This window comes from Sinohyriopsis cumingii, chromosome 2 (genome assembly GCF_028554795.1).
Source record: "Sinohyriopsis cumingii isolate HCF-2022 chromosome 2, ASM2855479v2, whole genome shotgun sequence".
In the NCBI taxonomy this organism is placed as follows: Eukaryota; Metazoa; Mollusca; class Bivalvia; order Unionida; family Unionidae; genus Sinohyriopsis; species Sinohyriopsis cumingii.
Genome location: NC_142962.1, coordinates 123,062,352 through 123,081,083, shown reverse-complemented (window position 1 = coordinate 123,081,083; position 18,732 = coordinate 123,062,352). Strand labels below are relative to the sequence as shown.

The window sequence follows — 18,732 nt, the reverse complement described above, 5'->3', positions numbered from 1 at the left end:
GCAATTATGCAATCCAGTAGACCCTCCAAGGATACCAGTACGCAATTATGTAATCCATTAGGCCCTCCACATATACCAGCCTGTGGACCCTATTAAGAGGGCTAGATGGAGTTACTGTCTGTAATAGTTGCAAAGAGTGTATGTTACACTAGCTTTGTACCGTAGGTGATAGACCTGCCTTGTAGAATCGCTCCACTAGCATATTCCAGTTATCTCGCAGATTGGTACAAATGTTTTTTATTTTTCTTCAAACGTACCCACTTACATATGGAGATGATTTCTCATTAGACAGCAAATTAACATGAAACTTTTGTGGTGCAGAACATACTATATTTCAGTACAGGTTTTATATTTATATTTTCGATCGTACAACCTCTTTTGACGTTTATCTTACATACTTTACATGGCAGGGTGGAGTAGTATTTAAGATATCGCATCACTGAGGAAACCTGACACTCATGAATATAAAACCACGATGCCTTTCACGGGACGTTAACATGAATACAAATTTAGACCTACGACATGCAAAAGAAACGTGGTTCAATGACGGTGCAGTCCAAACCGTTAGAATAATTGATGTGGTTCGAAAAATAAAGTGGTTCCAACATGTTCTGACCACTATGAAACATGTCCTTATATTTAATATATCATTAGATTGATCTATTCTTTAACAATGGTGAACACACTTTCAGTAGCTTTTTCATCCCTGACGTTATTTTATTTATCTGTTTATTTATTTTTGTTATTTCTATATTTATTTATGGATTTATTTCCAGGCATTGAGAAGACATCGTGAATATTTACGACCTATCGTGAAAGCCACTTGAAGACTTTATTAGAGTTATACAAAACTTCGTAGAACACGTTATAGAGATTTTTGGTTATCTTTCAATTGCTATGTTTTTGTTTCCTTTTTCTTTACAAATTGTATCGCATTAAATGTATTTGAGACAGCAGAGGATACAGACGCGCAAGATCGAAAGTTGACCAGGTTAGCATGTTACCTAGTTCAGGTCAAGATCGAATGTTGGCCATGTTAACCATGTTACCTGGTTCAAGTCAAGATCGAAAGTTGGGCATGTTAACCATGTTACCTGGTTCAAGTCAGGATCGAAAGTTGGTCGTGATAACCATGTTACCTAGTTCAGGTCAAGATCGAATGTTGGCCATGTTAACCATGTTACCTGGTTCAAGTCAGGATCGAAAGTTGGTCATGATAACCATGTTACCTAGTTCAGGTCAAGATCGAATGTTGGCCATGTTAACCATGTTACTTGATTAAAGTCAAGATCGAAAGTTGGCCATGTTAATCATGTTACCTGGTTCAAGTCAGGATCGAAAGTTGGCCATGTTAACCATGTTACCTGGTTAAAGTCAGGATCGAAAGTTGGTCATGATAACCATGTTACCTAGTTCAAGTCAAGATCGAAAGTTGGGCATGTTAACCATGTTACCTGTTCAAGTCAAGATCGAATGTTGGCCATGTTAACCATGTTACCTGGTTCAAGTCAGGATCGAAAGTTGGTCATGATAACCATGTTACCTGGTACAAGTCAAGATCGAAAGTTGGGCATGCTAACCATGTTACCTAGTTTAAGTCAAGATCGAAAGTTGGGCATGTTAACCATGTTACCTGTTCAAGTCAAGATCGAAAGTTGGGCATGTTAACCATGTTATCTGGTTCAAGTCAAGATCGAAAGTTGGGCATGTTGACCATGTTACCTGGTTCAAGTCAAGATCGAAAGTTGGGCATGCTAACCATGTTACCTAGTTTAAGTCAAGATCGAAAGTTGGGCATGTTAACCATGTTACCTGTTCAAGTCAAGATCGAAAGTTGGGCATGTTAACCATGTTATCTGGTTCAAGTCAAGATCGAAAGTTGGGCATGTTGACCATGTTACCTGGTTCAAGTCAAGATCGAAAGTTGGGTATGTTAACCACGTTACCTGGTTCAAGCAGATGATCTTTAACATATCTCTGTGTTAGTTCCTATTTGTCTTTGTTTTTAATTATGACTATGTGTTCGTATTACAGTGTTTATATTCCTGTTGTTATGACGACCCATCTGTATACGTATATACATGTGTTTATTTCTTTTGTTCTTTGTACTCCTTTGGATATTTTACGACTTCTTTTTCTTATGAAATTGGCATCTAATTTTTCGTATTATATATGTAGACATATCCTACTTTCTTTACCAAAACTAATTTAAAATACCGAAGTTTTTCACCTTATAGAATTCTAACGGATATTATACATGTTTCCACTAGTTCTGTAAACTTTGCAAACGTCTTGTTACATGTTCGCTTTGACCCTTTGAAGCATGAAGTTAGAGAATTCTACAACGCAGCATGTCTAAAGAAAGTATTTGGAGTATATTTAAATAGCATTGTTTCAATGGACTAATCCAAACTTTTTTACTAAAAAATATCTTATTTTGTACTTTGGATTATATTGGTTCCCTACATCATGAAGTTGACTCATTAGTAAAGGTTAATATAATTGTTGTATAACTTCATAGTACACTATACATCTAGCAAAGCTTGAGACAATTGTATAAATTCCATAGTACACTACTCATCTAGCAAAGCTTGAGATATTTGTTGTATAAATTCCATAGTACACTACACATCTAGCAAAGCTTGAGATAATTATTGTATAAATTCAATAGTAAACCACACATCTTGAAAAAGCTTGAGACAATTGTTGCATATATTAAATAGTACACTACAGATATATCAAAAGATAAAGTCATGGATTTCGTGAGGTTCTTTCCGTTGTTTGCATAGCTTTCAAATTAAGAATAAAGTACTTTCTTGCACGTTTTCTCCATCTTGATCAAAATTATATAAAACTCCTCAGTTTTGTGTTTTATAAATAAACTGCTGTTGTGACAAATATCAAACAAAAAACGGCCATGTATTATATTTGAGCACGAAAACTAAGCTATAGATGGTAGTCTACAGAAACGTTTCATATTATTAGTGTAATCGAATTTGAGACATTACGGAAAATATATCATTCTAACTTATGGAATGTTTGAAATAGTCATGCTTTAATTTTTAATTTTCAGTTATGTGCTCAAGATGTTTTAAAACAAATTGCTGCCTCGATCTTTTTCTAAAAAACAATCTTGAAATATTTAATTAGAAGCATAGAGACGAGAAAGAAACGAAATGAGATAGTATGGTATCTTGAAGACAATTAAGAACGAGGATAACTAGTTTGTACAGTAGACATTAATTTAAGCAAATTTCATTTTAAAAGTTATTTTTGGCGTACGTCCACCCTGTATTCATATATGAAGCTCTATTATACATATCTCAATTAAAAATGAACTGAAATTTATGAGAACTCAAAGTTAATATTTAAAAAAATTCTAAGACAGCAACAAAAAAAAGATGTTCAAGCTATGGTTAAACGTGTCTCCTTTTATACTAATATAGTTTATACTGTAGACATTAATTTAAGAAAATTACATTGTAAAAGTTATTTTTGGCGTATGTCCCCCTGTATTAATATATGAAGCTATGTTATACATATCTCAATTATAAATGCACTGAAATGTGTGAGAATTCAAAGTTAATATAATGAAATTCTAAGACAGAAGAAAAAGATTTTCAAGCTATGGTTACACGTGTCTCCTTTTATTCTAAGGTATCTCTTTGTTTCATTTTAATGTAACGTATCGCTTTGTCTCATTTTTAATGTAACGTATATATGTCTCATTTTAGAGTAATGTATCTCTTCGTCTCATTTTAATGCAGCATATCTCTTTCTCATTTTAATGTAACATATATCTTTGTCTCATTTTAATGTATATCTATAATAGTAAACGTTTTTAGTTGTCTAATGTATCTGTATATATATATATATATATATATATATATATATATATATATATATATATATTGTGTGTGCGTGTGCGCATATGTATATACGTTGTCACCTTTTTGTATTGATCTATATGTGTATGCTTCTTGTAGCTGTCTTATTTATGTATGTATTTATACTAGAATATTGTATATAACTTTGTGTCAAAACTTTCATACATGTGTTTGGTTCATCCACTCATCTGCAGGCCATATTTATAAAATGTCAAGAAACATATACGTAATAAATCCAAGCAAGGGTCTAAACTTTAGCTTTGTTGTGACCTTTTCCTCCCATTTGATGTGAAAACAACAGAGTTAACGCCTATCTATCAAACTATATTTCTATTTTATGTATCTGGCTATACGTCAGCCTATCTGTTTGCCCTTCTATATGTCTATGAATGTCAGATATCATGGGCTATTTCACGGAATGCTCGCAGCTGTTGAAATGTTACGATTGATACTTGTGAGTGTTGAGTGTCAATGAAATTAAAATATGAACTTACTCGTTTGTGGGCCTCTTCTTTACTTACAGTGGCTGTCCGCATTGAATGTATACTGCATAGCTGGTAGGGAATGCATTTATTTGCCTCTTTGGAAGGAACAAACACAGGACACACACCACTTATCTTTAAATATCTGTCTGATATGAAAACTTCCCACTTTGTCAAAATCTATGGAATTTAGATACTCTTCATACATACATACATACATACATACATACATACATACATACATACATACATACATGCATACATACATACTGTACTAAATATTGAGTATGCACATTTGATTATAGCGCCCCGTTTTAAGGAATTCTTAGATTTGTGTGATTATTTGTGTAATTTTTGGAATTCGGAGCAATGGAAATATTCCTAGCCCAAAATAATTAGCCAATTACTAGGAGCAAACGTCACGGAGTGAAGTGTTAGTGAGTTTCCATGATGACATGGATCACTAGTAGTGAATTCAGGCCAAAACTGAATGAATGCCCCTGGAGTAAGATAGTCCATATTAAAATCTAGTGGTGCATACATACATACATACATACATACATACATACATGCATGCATACATACGCACGCACGCACGCACACACACACACACACACACATACATACATACATACATACATACATACACTTTGGACAATTGGTCACTTCAAAATTTGTCTTTTTTATTTTACTAATATTTTGAAGTATGTATTATATTAGGATATCAGAGGTCAAATATAAAACTATTTCATTGATATTAATGTTTGGAATAGCCACAGAAATGCTACGCTATATGGTATATGTGAAAGTTTATGCTTGTGAAATTGAATAAGTCCGTTCCTGATATCCTAATAGTTATTCAGAATGCTACGTTGATTTGTGCTCCCTTGTTAGTATTAAATCTGAAGGATGGACACTGGTCACAATTTTTACTTCCGGTTCAGTACCCACAAATGTAGTCCGGGACTACGTTAAGAATATATTTTCCTCTCTAAATTCCGCTGTGATACAAGAGTTAGATTTATTCTTTATTGGTATTTATTTAAAGGTAATTCTTTATTCTTTAGAACTCGAGCATTATGGTTCGGTTATCTTTTTATATTTTTGCGTCATTGAACAGTGAATAATGAGGCATTGATGCAGATCCAAAAGTGAAACCTGTGACATCTTGCTCAGTGCTTCGTCTACAGTCCAGTCACTCAAAAACATGCCGGATAACGTATGAGAAGAACTTCACCGTGAGTTCAACTTTGTTTGTATTTTAGATTAACATATGATTTATTAGGATTTTGACACAATGGAACGTTCAGTACTAAGAAACAAATGGCAAGAACATATAGGAAAAACACGTGTGATCTGAGTCGGGATGGCAGTGCACTGACATACAAATGAATACAGGTATTAATGCCGTTCTTCCGACTGTCTGTCTCTCAGCAAGCAAAGTTCATTCTGCTTGAAAATTAATGCCATAATTTGATGCACTGAAAGCAAGATTATATCCTGTAAACTATATTACGTTGAGTCCCATTCTGTCAATGAAAGATCGTGTTGTTATAGGTCATGTGCATGTCACACGCAAATACTGCATATAATTCCGTTTATTCAGTGATTGGACGCTGCACTGAATAGTGCAAAACGTTTGCAACATTTTGTATTGACCACATAATTCTTGCATTCGTTCGGCAATAATATCAACTAAGATTGATGTGAAAAGGACATATCACGTGAGGGCATACGTTAAAGGATGTATGAGAGTGAATACATTTATACATCCACTACACAACAGTCTTTCAGACCATCTGGAAGGTAACATTTTCAAACTACTGCTTGGTTCATTCTATTCAATAGCAGATAGATCTCGATGTTGGCAAGCTCTACCATCTCACGAAGATGATTGAAAAATGACTTCATATGACTATCTTGAGCCCAATTGGAATCTATTAATAAATATGATTACAGTAGGGTGCAACATTTGAGAAATCTAAGAAAGAAATATAGGCTGATTTCAAAAATTAATTGTTTAAAGTTCAAGAAGGAACTGCTTGTGTAAGACATGTTGCTCTGGAAAGTCTGATTGAATGTAAACCTTCAATTAGCGAACAGTCCGTTGGAAAAGAGAATGATTGATTGAGCAACATTGCAGGAAAGAATCTAAACAAAATCTTCGGTGTTAACCGCAGCAATAAGATGCAAACGGTCCAAAAAAATGGTTAGGTTTCTTTACAAAGGAAAGTGGATGGGTGAGTCAGCAAAAGTGCTATACCTTCTACTGCCTGTGTAAATTTGACAAAGGCTCAAAACGACCGGTCATTCACCAGTTCAGTTCCAAGTTTAGTTCAAAGATTTTTTTTTAAAAAATATATTTACGAACAAAAATCGGGAAAATGTCCTGAAACAATCAGACAAGAAAATTTGACCAACCTATTTTGATCAAATTTGTCTAAACAATTTTAAACAAGATAATGGATTTGGATTCTCTAGGTAATTTTTTTTCACTGCAATTACCTTGTAAAGTTCAACTATAAAAGAAAGCGAAGAGTCACAGAAACGTGCTATCTACAGAAAATAATGGGAAGTAGCTTGTATTTGTTGGTTTGACATCTATAGACAGTAAAACTCTGTCCTGATTGATTTGTTTATAGCCTGACAGACATATCTTTTGCAATATTTTGATTATAATGTTTCATAGAATGCAGTGTAATAATATCGAGGATATTGGTATATAGTTCGTTTACACGAGAAGGCGCGGTGTCTCAATGGTTAGCGTGTCAGGTCATTCTCGGTCGGCAAACGTGGTGTGTCCTTGGGCAAGGCACTTTACTCCAACTGGCACGGTACTAAATAACCATCTTGTTGTGCCGTACAACGCCATTGAATCAACAACAACAAATCGTATACCAAATATAAGGAAAGGGATGTAACTCCGTGATACTTATTCAGGTAGGAACTTCATGAACTATTATGTTTTCTTAACAAGGATCATATTGATGCACCAATCAATACAAAGGCAAGTACTATCTAGGGCACCAATGGATTCGTTTTTTATTTTATTTTGGGAAAAGGTATAATGAGGAGAAAAATGTATCTTAAATAAAGTTAGACAGTAGTATTAATAAAGTTATTGGATATAGAAACAAAGTTTTAATAAGTAGGTAATAATATATACAAATGCAAAACAAATATATGTCACTTTAGTCTTAAAACTAATGCCTGGACACGACTGGATTTCTGTCCGTAACATATATGGTAAACCTATCGTCCATATCAAGGATATAACTGTTTAAAATTACAGATTCACACTCAAGTACATACGGATCAAATAGAGACCGTCGTATGTTATTCGGTGAAACCAAAATATATTTTACCTTCAAAAACTGCATTGTAATTGGAGGAGACTTTGATTTAGCAGTGAGCCCAGACTGTGTCACCTTGAATGATAACACTGTTGTCACATGCCTCGTACGGTATTATTTCTAATACCGGAGAAGGCAGGAAATAAAAGTTTTAATCGCTCTGAGCCCCCAGTCTGCAATGCCGACGCCTAGGTGTATAAATAACTCAAGGTGAAAATATAACAATTTAATGAAATATATCAAATGTATTCAATAATTTCATCGAAACATTTCTCAATTGCAATTTCTTTCGAACAAATGCAATGAAGGACCTATTCACAGTTGCCAGTTACTATTTCATCATATGAAATTAAAGGTCTTGAGTGAGAGTGTTTCCTTTCAGTGTTGTCTCTGTTACTCTTCTGTCAATCACTGCTCGCCTCATGTTCCTCTTTGATACTTCAGGTACCCTTGACTACGTGCTCTCCTGGCACTTCCGAATCCATTCTTCCAACACTTCCGAAACTCTCTATCACGTGCTCCTTCCGGTACTGCGCCTCCACACAAACTGCTGACGTCGCAATAAACGTCCACCACCTGCTCTCCACGTGTCTTCCCTCGTCTCCGATCCTTGGATGTGGACTCTAACACCCACCCGGAAAGCTTTCGCAAGAAGCTTTTGTTCCCAAATCCAAACCTAGAACTTCACTAGAATTCCTTCCCGCCGTTTAAAGAGACAGTCGAATGCCTTTCAACTTCTCTACCATCCACGTCTGGCGAGGTTCACACATGTACTGACTGAAAAATGGATTTGGCCTAAACATAAGCCGTTGCTCCACCCTAGATTTTAATCTTTCAATTTTTATTGGAGACTGTCTGATCTCTTTGAAAACTGGGGTAATTTAAAACTTACTTGTGAATTTCGGGTTTTGTTGCCCCAAAGCCCAAGATTGCTTCCAAGCCGGTCGGGACGTCACTGACTAGTTGCAAAAGAAAACATAGGCGTCTCTACCTGGTCGGCCTGTTGGTACAATTCCCTTTGAAACAGACAGTTTATTTGTGTCCAGAATCAGGTCTATAGTCGTAATCTTACATAATACGTATTTACATTATCCCAGGTGCTCTTAAATATAACATGATATGTGCATAAACGAAGCATGAAGCATCAGCAAATCTTATCCACAAAGTTACAGCTGTAAATAATCAAAAGTAAAGGGAACTTCTTGTAGATACTTGTATGGAATATGTCATTTATGAATGCATGTATATGTATGTATGTATGTATGTATGTATGTATGTATGTATGTATGTATGTATGTATAGATAAATACATGGAGAAATTTTGTTACGTATATTCAGTTTGTACTGTTTGTTTGTCAGTATTTTATTTAGTTCATTATATGCTGTGGGTAATGAAAAATTGTATCTAGTTGATGACCTTGTCCAAAGTTAGTAACGGTTTTGGTAAACATCTTTATTATTTTTTTCTCTCAGAGAGGATCATTATCTTACACTGAGTCAAGGACATCTTTCTTTTTATAGCTGGTCTTCGTAATCATTGTCATATGTAATATTGTCATTTTGGTATGAGACTTTATAACTATAACTAAGAAAATTCTATAATAACGTATCTTTGGCCCTTATCCGGGGTCTCTTTTGCGTCTTTGGTTAAAATGTGAATTTTGCTTATTTGAAGCTTAGTCATTCGTGCTTTAAGATTTAGCAGAAGCAATTTGTATTATTGTTTTATCCAAAAAGTCATTTGGGCTGTAATTTATTTTTTCAAATTCTTAAATTCCATTGATTTTTCTATTGAAATGCAGACTGCTCATAATAAAATAATATTCTTGGACAGAGACATTCACTAGGATGAATTAAACATGGAATTATATTACTTCGTTTCAACAAAAGACTGTTGATACATCACTACGATACAGGCCATCACATAACGGAACAACACTTTCAGCGTTGGATTTGATTTGGATTTCAAATGAAATTTCTTCAGAACTTTTATTTTTAGGATTTGTGTCTGTAACTTTATGATTATTTGGGATTTAATTAAAAATACAGTACGTTCTTTATTGTACAATACCACTTTGTATTCTAGCGGAATAAATTATTTATTTATATTCATCACCGATAGCTGGAATTGAAAATAATCTTTCAGAAAGAAACTAAAATAAAAACGTTTTGAAAAATTAATAAACCGAAGATGAAAGACAGAATGCGTGATGAAACTTTTTTTTTATTAATGATCACCTTATCTTTGAGATAACATCGCGATAAATGCTAGGGGCTACTAGATCGTTTTCTTCTTTCAACAATTTCCTCCATGGACAAAACATTTCTCAAGATCGACCGAAAACATATCAAAATCGACAGAAAGCATTTCGAAATCCACAGAAAACATCTCGAAATCAACAGAAAAATCAGCTGCTTAAAGAGTTACCTTTTTGAGAAGAAAGAAATGATGCAAAAGAATTATAAAAAGTAGACGGTAAAAAGAAAAAATCTGAAGAATTAGAAAAATTACGCTAAAACAAGAGATATTATGAAGATATTACAAACAAAATAAAATGGAAGATAAAGAGAGAGATGGCGCTAAGATGATTAAAGTGGGGTAGAAAATAAACAAATGCTTCTGTTATCTAGAAAACAGTAACTGCATTTGTAAAATGATGCTTGTTTTTGTCAAAAAGATATGTTGGTACCAGTCACTCAAGAGGACATTTGTGAAAAAGTTAAAATTTATTATACTATTTTACACAATAAAACGTCATGTTGAACCTTTTGATCTTTGGAATTTTAGTAATTGTTGGGTTTTTTCATAAATTATTCTGGTATTCCGAAATTAAATAATGCTCAGGAAAACTTAATAAATATTACTGTGCCCTCTCTAATAGCCACTTATATTCGCTAAAACATGCAAAATGAAAACAAAGCCCCTGTATCACAATAGAATGTTATGAATTGTTTGTGAAAGATATTGGTTACCTTCTAGTGAGAGCAAATTATGGCTATGAACATGTGGAATGATCTCCCCAACAGAAAGAGAATGTCATAATATGTCTACTTAAAGGTGACAGGCCTAAACCGTATATACAACCCGAGTCCAATTTCACCTCTAAACTTGTCATGTAAGATTGCTTATGTCTGTATAACATACAAACGCGCGCACACACACACCTCTTTCCTTATGTCTTTATTTGTGTGTGGAGACATTTGATTATGCGATAAGAAAAAAGACCAGTACAGGAAGGAATAAATGTTGATTGTACGTACACAAAGATGCATGCCTGTTTTATTCTGTGTCAGCGAAAAGAACGAGTTTAATATGGCGTAGGGATACGTGCAAGCAGTCTCGCCGCGGCATATTCATTAGCCATATCAAAAGAGTTCTTTCCAAGACTCAGAACAAAGTGTGATATCCATTTCGTATTTATTAATACCCCTTTTTACGTATTCTAAGTATTTTTATGAATGAAATTAAAGATGAATTGGACTTTAAAGAAGTTCGATAAAGGACACACCATACTAATTATACGGAAGAACTGTGAACAGTCTAGAAATGGGTGAAGAAATAATAGAGCATTTACGGGTTTGGTGGTCCATAATTGGTTAATAATGAAAATTAAAATTTTAGGAAAAACATCTTTTGAGAGCTTATCCTATATGTAATTTTAAAAAAATATCGACAAATTTCTACTGATGCAATTTTAGCATTCTTACAGGCTTGACTCAGGAGTACTCAATAATGAAAGTAGCACCTGATTCATTTGGTGCAGAATCAATAACATGTGTTTCATGCACATGTATGTAAACAAAATGCCGCGGATCATATGGTGTTCTCCACACATAAGCTTGCACCAAGGTTAGATGTGCATGGAGAATTATAGGTCTCATGATCAGCACCCAGAAATTTTAAGTTATTGAATTTTGAATATGATGGTGTTTCCATATGTTTACTATTGGAGTTGAATTAGTACCGTGTGTCCTTAACTGTGTCTAAAAATGTCTACGCGCGGACGTGAAAAAATAAACCACGTAGTTTGATCCTGTGTGTGCAAAATACTGGAATACAGAATGAGCAGGTGTATCGAAAGCCAAATCAAGCATGTAAGATTTAATGGGTATGTAATTAAACTTGTGTTAATTCGAACTTTTCAGTTCTTAATTGAAATTCTGTCTTGCCTATAAACTTAATTGGGACGACAATGAATCTGATGAATTAAAAGGTGCCGGGTCTGAACCAGAATATCCAAAGTTATTTCTTCTTCTTTGTCTCTCAAGCTATTTCCATATTTAAAACTATTTTTTAAAAATAAGATATAAAGAAAACCTCAAAAATAGGCGAGGATTTAATAATAAATTTATGAAACTTGTTGAATAATTTCCAGCTGACAGAACGAAATTATTCCGGCTGGAAATTATTCAACTCGTTTAATAAATTTATATTAAGTCTTTGCCCGTTTTAGATCCTCTTTTTATGAAACACTAATGCCCCATATCAGTAGCTAAAAAACTGACCTAAGCGTGAAACGTAACCAGACGTACGTACATATGTAAGGAAAATGATAAGACTGTTCCCAACCACATTGATGTTGGGGGCATTAAAGAATGATCTTTAATGCTCGCAGGAAGACGTAGGTGGAACTACTTTTATGTACAAATAAAATATTTTAATTAAATTTACCCGCATTACTGTTCTACAGTTTAATGACTGATGATATTTATTAAAGCAGATACCGCAGGAGGAAATACGTCTTTTATTGTAGAATATTAAGCGTCCATGTCAGACGCATCCTTTACTGAATGCGAAATTAATATTGAAATAACCACAAATGATATTGCGACATTTTCATGTGCGGAGGAACTAATATTGAGAAAATGCTTTAGAATATCCTATGTACAAACCGTGAAATGTTTTGTGGTATAAATACACCATCATAAAGTACATTTGTGTGTCCTGCGTACACAACATGACGGATTTGTGGTTTGAATAGTAATTGGCATACAGTCTGTACTTCATATATGGATACAATCATACATCTGAATTTAGCAGTTACGACGATTATTGAATTTGATGGAAACTAAATCTTTGCAAGATCAGATCACTGTCATATTTTTAGAGCGGTTGATGAGAAGCATAATTCAGCAACTATATAAAACAAAGTGTGATTTGCTTTGTCTATAGTATTTCAGATGAACCAAACCAACCGTACACACACACACGCACACGCTTAACTTAGAGTTATCTGTCCATTGCAAAGAAAAATGAGTTATGTTTACTGTCCTTGACATTCGTAGTTCCATGACATTGAAGCGTGTCTTCTTGCAACGTTTTGATGACACTGAGAAAGCAAAAGTGCCGACATTATGATTGGGTCTGTATGCGTTTTACTTATATATGTTGGTAAGATTTGATATTGTTGTTGTTCTTGTTCTTGTCATTTCATTTTTTTAAAAATATCTTTTAAATTATGATGTGCTTTTCAATATGCAGGCAGAATACTGGGTGGTTCTTATCAGGAATGGATTTTCATCTAATTTATACATTTTCAAAAGTAAATGCTTTGTCTGAAACATATTTTAATATTTCAATAAATTACAAGTTAATACATCGCGTTAGAAATTAATTTGTTATACATCAAAGTGATATGTAGTATAATTATCGTTGTCTTTCTTTTCAATGTATCACCTGAATGACAAATTGCACCTGAATATATATTATGTGCATAATTTGGTACAAGTTAAACAATAAATGTCCGTCATGTGCACCGTCTGCTGTGTTTGTGCATTCATTGTGACGTCAAAAAGACAGTAAAGATGATTGATAGACTTCAAGGAAAGCTCAATCTTCAATCTTTCGATCATTCTTGATTTGCAATTTGGGTGAAATTAAACAAGTGGCGAAATCTGCAGGGTCTTTTTTTTTTGTTCTTGTAAGTATCAAAGTGTTGCCATTCAATATTTAACACGCTCTCTCGATCGACTGATCGATTATTCGATAAAATCAAACTAATCATTATATATCAGCGCTAAATTTATTTAATTCCTTCCCTCAAAGAAAAAGCTGTCAATAATTATCCAATTGTATAATAATGAAAAGATGACAGTCCAGTGAAATGTGAAATCTCTGTCGCCATTTTTCTCCTTACTACAGTCTAACTGACAGGATTCTTCCTGTGTTTAAAATGTTTTGTTTTTAGTGGGGGGGGGGGTGTTGTTCCTTTTACACTGGAAAATTACATTTTTTTTGTTCACATAAAACTACTGAGTAAAATCGCTTTTTTCCTGAAATTCGTTAATATAATTTGTTATGCAGAATTTGCATCAAAAATTAATAATAATTACACAAAATCTGAAAATGTTTGAGAATTCTGAAATTAGGTAGAATATATAATGGTTAAATACAGTATATGTTTTATCCACTGATACTATATTTCAAAAAAATAAGATGCTATATCCACAGTTTGGAAATAATACTTCTGCTATATCCATAATTATGAAACGCCATGACAACTCAATCTTCCATTTGTGATCATTGTGTGACTATTTTGTGATTGCCGTTGATACAGACTTATTGAGAGTCAAAAGCACCTAGACTAGTAACAAACTAGCCTTTCTCTGTCATTTGTCATTTTTACAATTATCTTAAAGAATCCCTGACATGTGATCCCGTGATAGATCCAGTGCACTTGAAAGGACGGTTATTCGCCATATGATTTGCAGTCTTTATATATAATTTTTATCATTTTCGTCTCTTAATAAATGATGGCATTGTCGATATTGATTTAAAGGTATTTCTGTATTCTTTAGAATAGGTGCATTATGATGTAGCTGTCTGTATCTATTTGGCAACACTGCACAGTGAGGAATGGGGCATTTATTCTGACCTGGAAATTAAACATATGACACATAGCACGTTGCTTTATTTACAGTTACAGTCAAGCCTCTCGATAAAACCTATGAGGAGAACTTCACCCGGTTTATCTTTGAAGGTACTGGTACCTACTAATTGTTGAACATTGCCCTAAACTTTATTATAGCCAGTGTTCCTTATACGTTATTTAGCCTTTAAATGTCTGAACATAATCTATTAGACATACGTTTAGAAACCTCACACATTTTTTTATTATGTTCCAATTGCTTCACAGTACCTGGCCAAAAATGTGGAACGAAGTACTAGTCATTGTTTCTTTGTAACTACACCTTTATGACGCTAAACTGGCCTTATCAATGTACAAATCCAGATTCACATTAATGATTATGGCTTCTACATTTATTACCTGCCTTGTATGAAGTTGTTTTCTTAAACACTGTAGATGATCAGGACGTTCGCGTGCGTCTTTGACGAACAGCGTTGATGGGCCAGAAGCCTTTGCATAATCATTGCTGCAACCAGTGAGTACCAGAATTGTGTTAGTAACGGCAACGTTGTCAATAATTGCTCCGATTGCCTTTTATCGATGGGAACAGGTGCACTGTTGGACAACGCCAGTATGCCATGATTAACACATCCGACTTCATCATCAGCACCTGTTGCAACAGTATTGTTTTCTACAAGCTTTCTCTGGACTTCCAAGAATACTTCACACGAACAAAAATAGAGATGTGTCATGAATCTGCATTTATTCTGGCCCTTCTTTGTTTAAATCCATAGTCTCATATGAGAAATATCAATAATTTTGCTTTCATCGATCTTGCAATACATGTGCATTCATGACATACTGGGGATCATATACATGTTTGGCTTAAGCCATTATTCATATATTATAGTTTTGGCTAATAAATTTTGCGAGACAATCATAATCCACTTCCCATTGACAGATTTGCAATCAGTGAATCTGACACTCATTGTTGAGCCGCACAGGAAACTATATAAGATCAAAATTAAATTCACCTAGGTGCTGCTAGTATTTTCGAGGCTGGACTTCATTGTCACTAGCTGATTATAACGTCGGCATACTTTTCTCATTTAAAATATCATCAAGGCTTTTTACGTTTATCTTTTACCGTGGCAGAACATATCCTGTGCTTCGAATATAATTCGAACACACGACACGATCGTTATGGGGAAATATCTACCTCGACTTGCATACAGCCGGATCCTACATTGGTGTATGTTTTAAACATCTCGAGAATCGTTTTCATTCATGTGTCTATTTCATCATTGATAGCCTTGGTGCCATTAAGGTTTAGGATTGTAAGAAAAGTGCTGTCAATCCACTGTGTTGCAATTTTGAAACCCATCCTTGCCACAACTTAAAGCATATTTAATGCGCATTAAGAGCAATGTCCGCCTTGACTCCAGAGGGACCAGAGGGTTATAACATATATAATATCCAGGAACCATGTTTTTATAACAGTTGTCGAACGTCTTTGCCTCGTTTGCATGTGAGTAAGATACTAGCCACTAATAATGCAAGTATGTCAGCTTTTCTTGCACCTCTTGTTATTGCTATGTTATACTCAAGTACAGATTGTTTCAGTTGTTCTACCGTTGCTGTTGCACTAGCATCCAGTGGTGGATTATCTGGGATAACAAGTTGATCCTGTGCAACCGTAGGTCCCAAATAGTAAAGTATTTGTTCCACGCTGATGTATGATTTGGTTTAGCCAATGTGCAGTATTTTTATAAGGGGAAAGAATCATCTAATAGTAATGTCAGTCAGTAACTTGTTTTAATTTTTGTACTCCGCCTGGATCAGAAACTGCAATCGCTTAAAACCTTGCTATTATGTCATTCATGGCTGTGTCTGTTTCGGATGTTTATGAACAGGTCACGGGCGCCTGTGTTTGTACAATAACAGGTTAAGCGAATATTCATCAACAGATCCACATGACAGGCAAAGCACCATCACGAGAGAAGAGCAAATGTGATTTACATTATTCCTAATTGCATGTCCTGCCACATAGTTAATATTTGCTCATGTATACATCTTGCTTCCCAATGTTATTGAACTTTATATCATAAGTTTATCCCATTAGGCCTAAAACAGTAGATGCTTCCAATTGCTGCCGTTTCATCTCGTGCTAAGCCTCCAGTGTATTTTATACAAAATCCGATGGAGTCTGCCTGTAAGTAGTGAATGGGGTCACCCTAGCGACAATGGGAATTAGCATTAAAAACACCCTTGGGTCACTCTGGCGACAATGGAAATTTAACATTAACCACCCTGGGTCACTCTAGCGACAAGGGAAATTTAACATGGGCAAAAAACCCTGGGTCACTCTGGCGACAACGGAATTTAACATTGGAGAAAGGAAATATCCATGCTAGGGACATTCTAGGGACAAAGGCATTCGAACAATAGAAATTTAACATGGGAGATATTGCTGGGTCACTCTAGGACAATGGGAATTTAACATGAGGAATAGAGTTTGGGCTTGTCTAGGGACAAGGGGAATTGAACATGGGGAATAGAGTTTGGGCCTGTATAGGGACAAGAGGAATTGAACATGGGATTTTTCTTTTTTTTAAAAAAAATTTTTTAAAAGGGGTAGGCAATGGAAAGTCAATCTCTTTTCGAGAAATGTGGGTGGCCCTGAAAAGGGCCTTTGGTTTTATGTTAATATTAACATAGACGGCATCTGTCACATCTTCTTCTTCTTAAACTCCTTCTAACTGCAGGTCCATACGCAAGTACCCTCTTGAGGCATCCTTTTCTTTCTATGTAAACTCTTCTCATCCACAGACTAGTATCTGTCCTATCGACAACAGTCCACTTGGACCGGACATACATGGGTATGTCCGTCCTGAACGTCATCGTTGACACAAGGGTGGAAGATTGTACGTCGGTCCACATCTTGAGGCTCCGAGAACAGGTGAGTGATTGTGCTGAACTGCGCTTATTTGTAGGGAGAGGAAGGATTGAAACGGATTGAGTTCATTGACCAATCCAAACACGCGTGACAAAATTCAGTCAGCCTGCATCCAATCCGAAGAGAGCAGTCTGTGACGTCACGTGGTCTATATAGATTCGCTAGCGCCTGTGTGCAGTCAATCTATGTGACAGTGATTCAACATGACGGAAACTCAGAAAACGATTCACTGGGGTGCACCAACAGTGGAGACCGCCCAAGGGAACCCGGACTTACTTTCAGAAGAGGTACATTGGGATTTTGTGGATTTTCTTACCTCGCAAGAATTTGTTCCGGAACCTTCGTCTCATTCTTCATTACCGCAAGTGGAGAATTTTAGACAGAGACAGAAAGAAGAATTGGAGAAATTTATACAACGACAAAAGGAAGCGGAACAAGCTTTTCTCCTACAGCAACAGCAACAGCAACAAGAAGAGGTAAGAAAAAAACAACAAGAAGAAGAAGTAGCAGCAAAGAAACAAGAGGGTGAAAATCAAACGGCCACGGTACTGTTGGACATTTTAGCGGAGTTAAGAAGTCTGAAACAAATATATCAGACTTCTTTATCACGACCGAAGAGAATACGACCTTCCCGAGCTAAACACGCCAACCCTGTGACTAAGCCTACCGTACCACCCTTAGTGATTTCAACCCAGTCATCATCATCAGAAGTAGGCCTCGGCCGTGGCAAAGGCTTAAGGCAGTTAAAGTTGATTGCTTAAACTCACCCCTACACCAAAAAAGAGGCCCTTTTCAGGGCCACCCACTTCTCTCGAAAAGAGATAGCCTTTCAATTTGCCAATAACTCAAAAATCAACAAAAAGAACCATTTTACCCTTATAATACGTGTCTGTGTATGAGTGCGTGAGTGTAGCTTCTTATTTAAAATCAAAACTCAAAGACACTTACCTTATATAATTAACGTATTCTTTTCTCCATAGTTACAATCCAATTCACAATTCACAACAGAACACTTTCAAAAGTTCATACACTTCTTCTGTTTCTTTTTTTTACTCTCTCTCTCTTTTCAATTTCTTCGCCGTCACAGTCTTTTCCTCCTCTTCCTCCTCACTTTCTTCCCTTCTTCTTTTCTTCTCCTGTTTCTTTTTCTTCACCTGTCTGCTTTCTTCCTCTGAAGAATCTCTTTCTTCTTTTGAAGAATCCCTC

General features: G+C 35.2%; 1 protein-coding gene across 1 annotated transcript in view; it reads left to right on the top strand.

The window, feature by feature from the left end:
- Window positions 1-4,380, top strand: part of LOC149805736 (protocadherin-3-like) — a gene marked incomplete at its 5' end in the record, with an annotated part of 40,634 nt that extends 36,254 nt beyond the window's left edge. Inside the window, one exon of the mRNA XM_089934710.1 lies at window positions 777-4,380. The remainder of the gene's footprint in view (window positions 1-776) is intronic.
- Window positions 4,381-18,732: the final 14,352 nt, after the last annotated feature.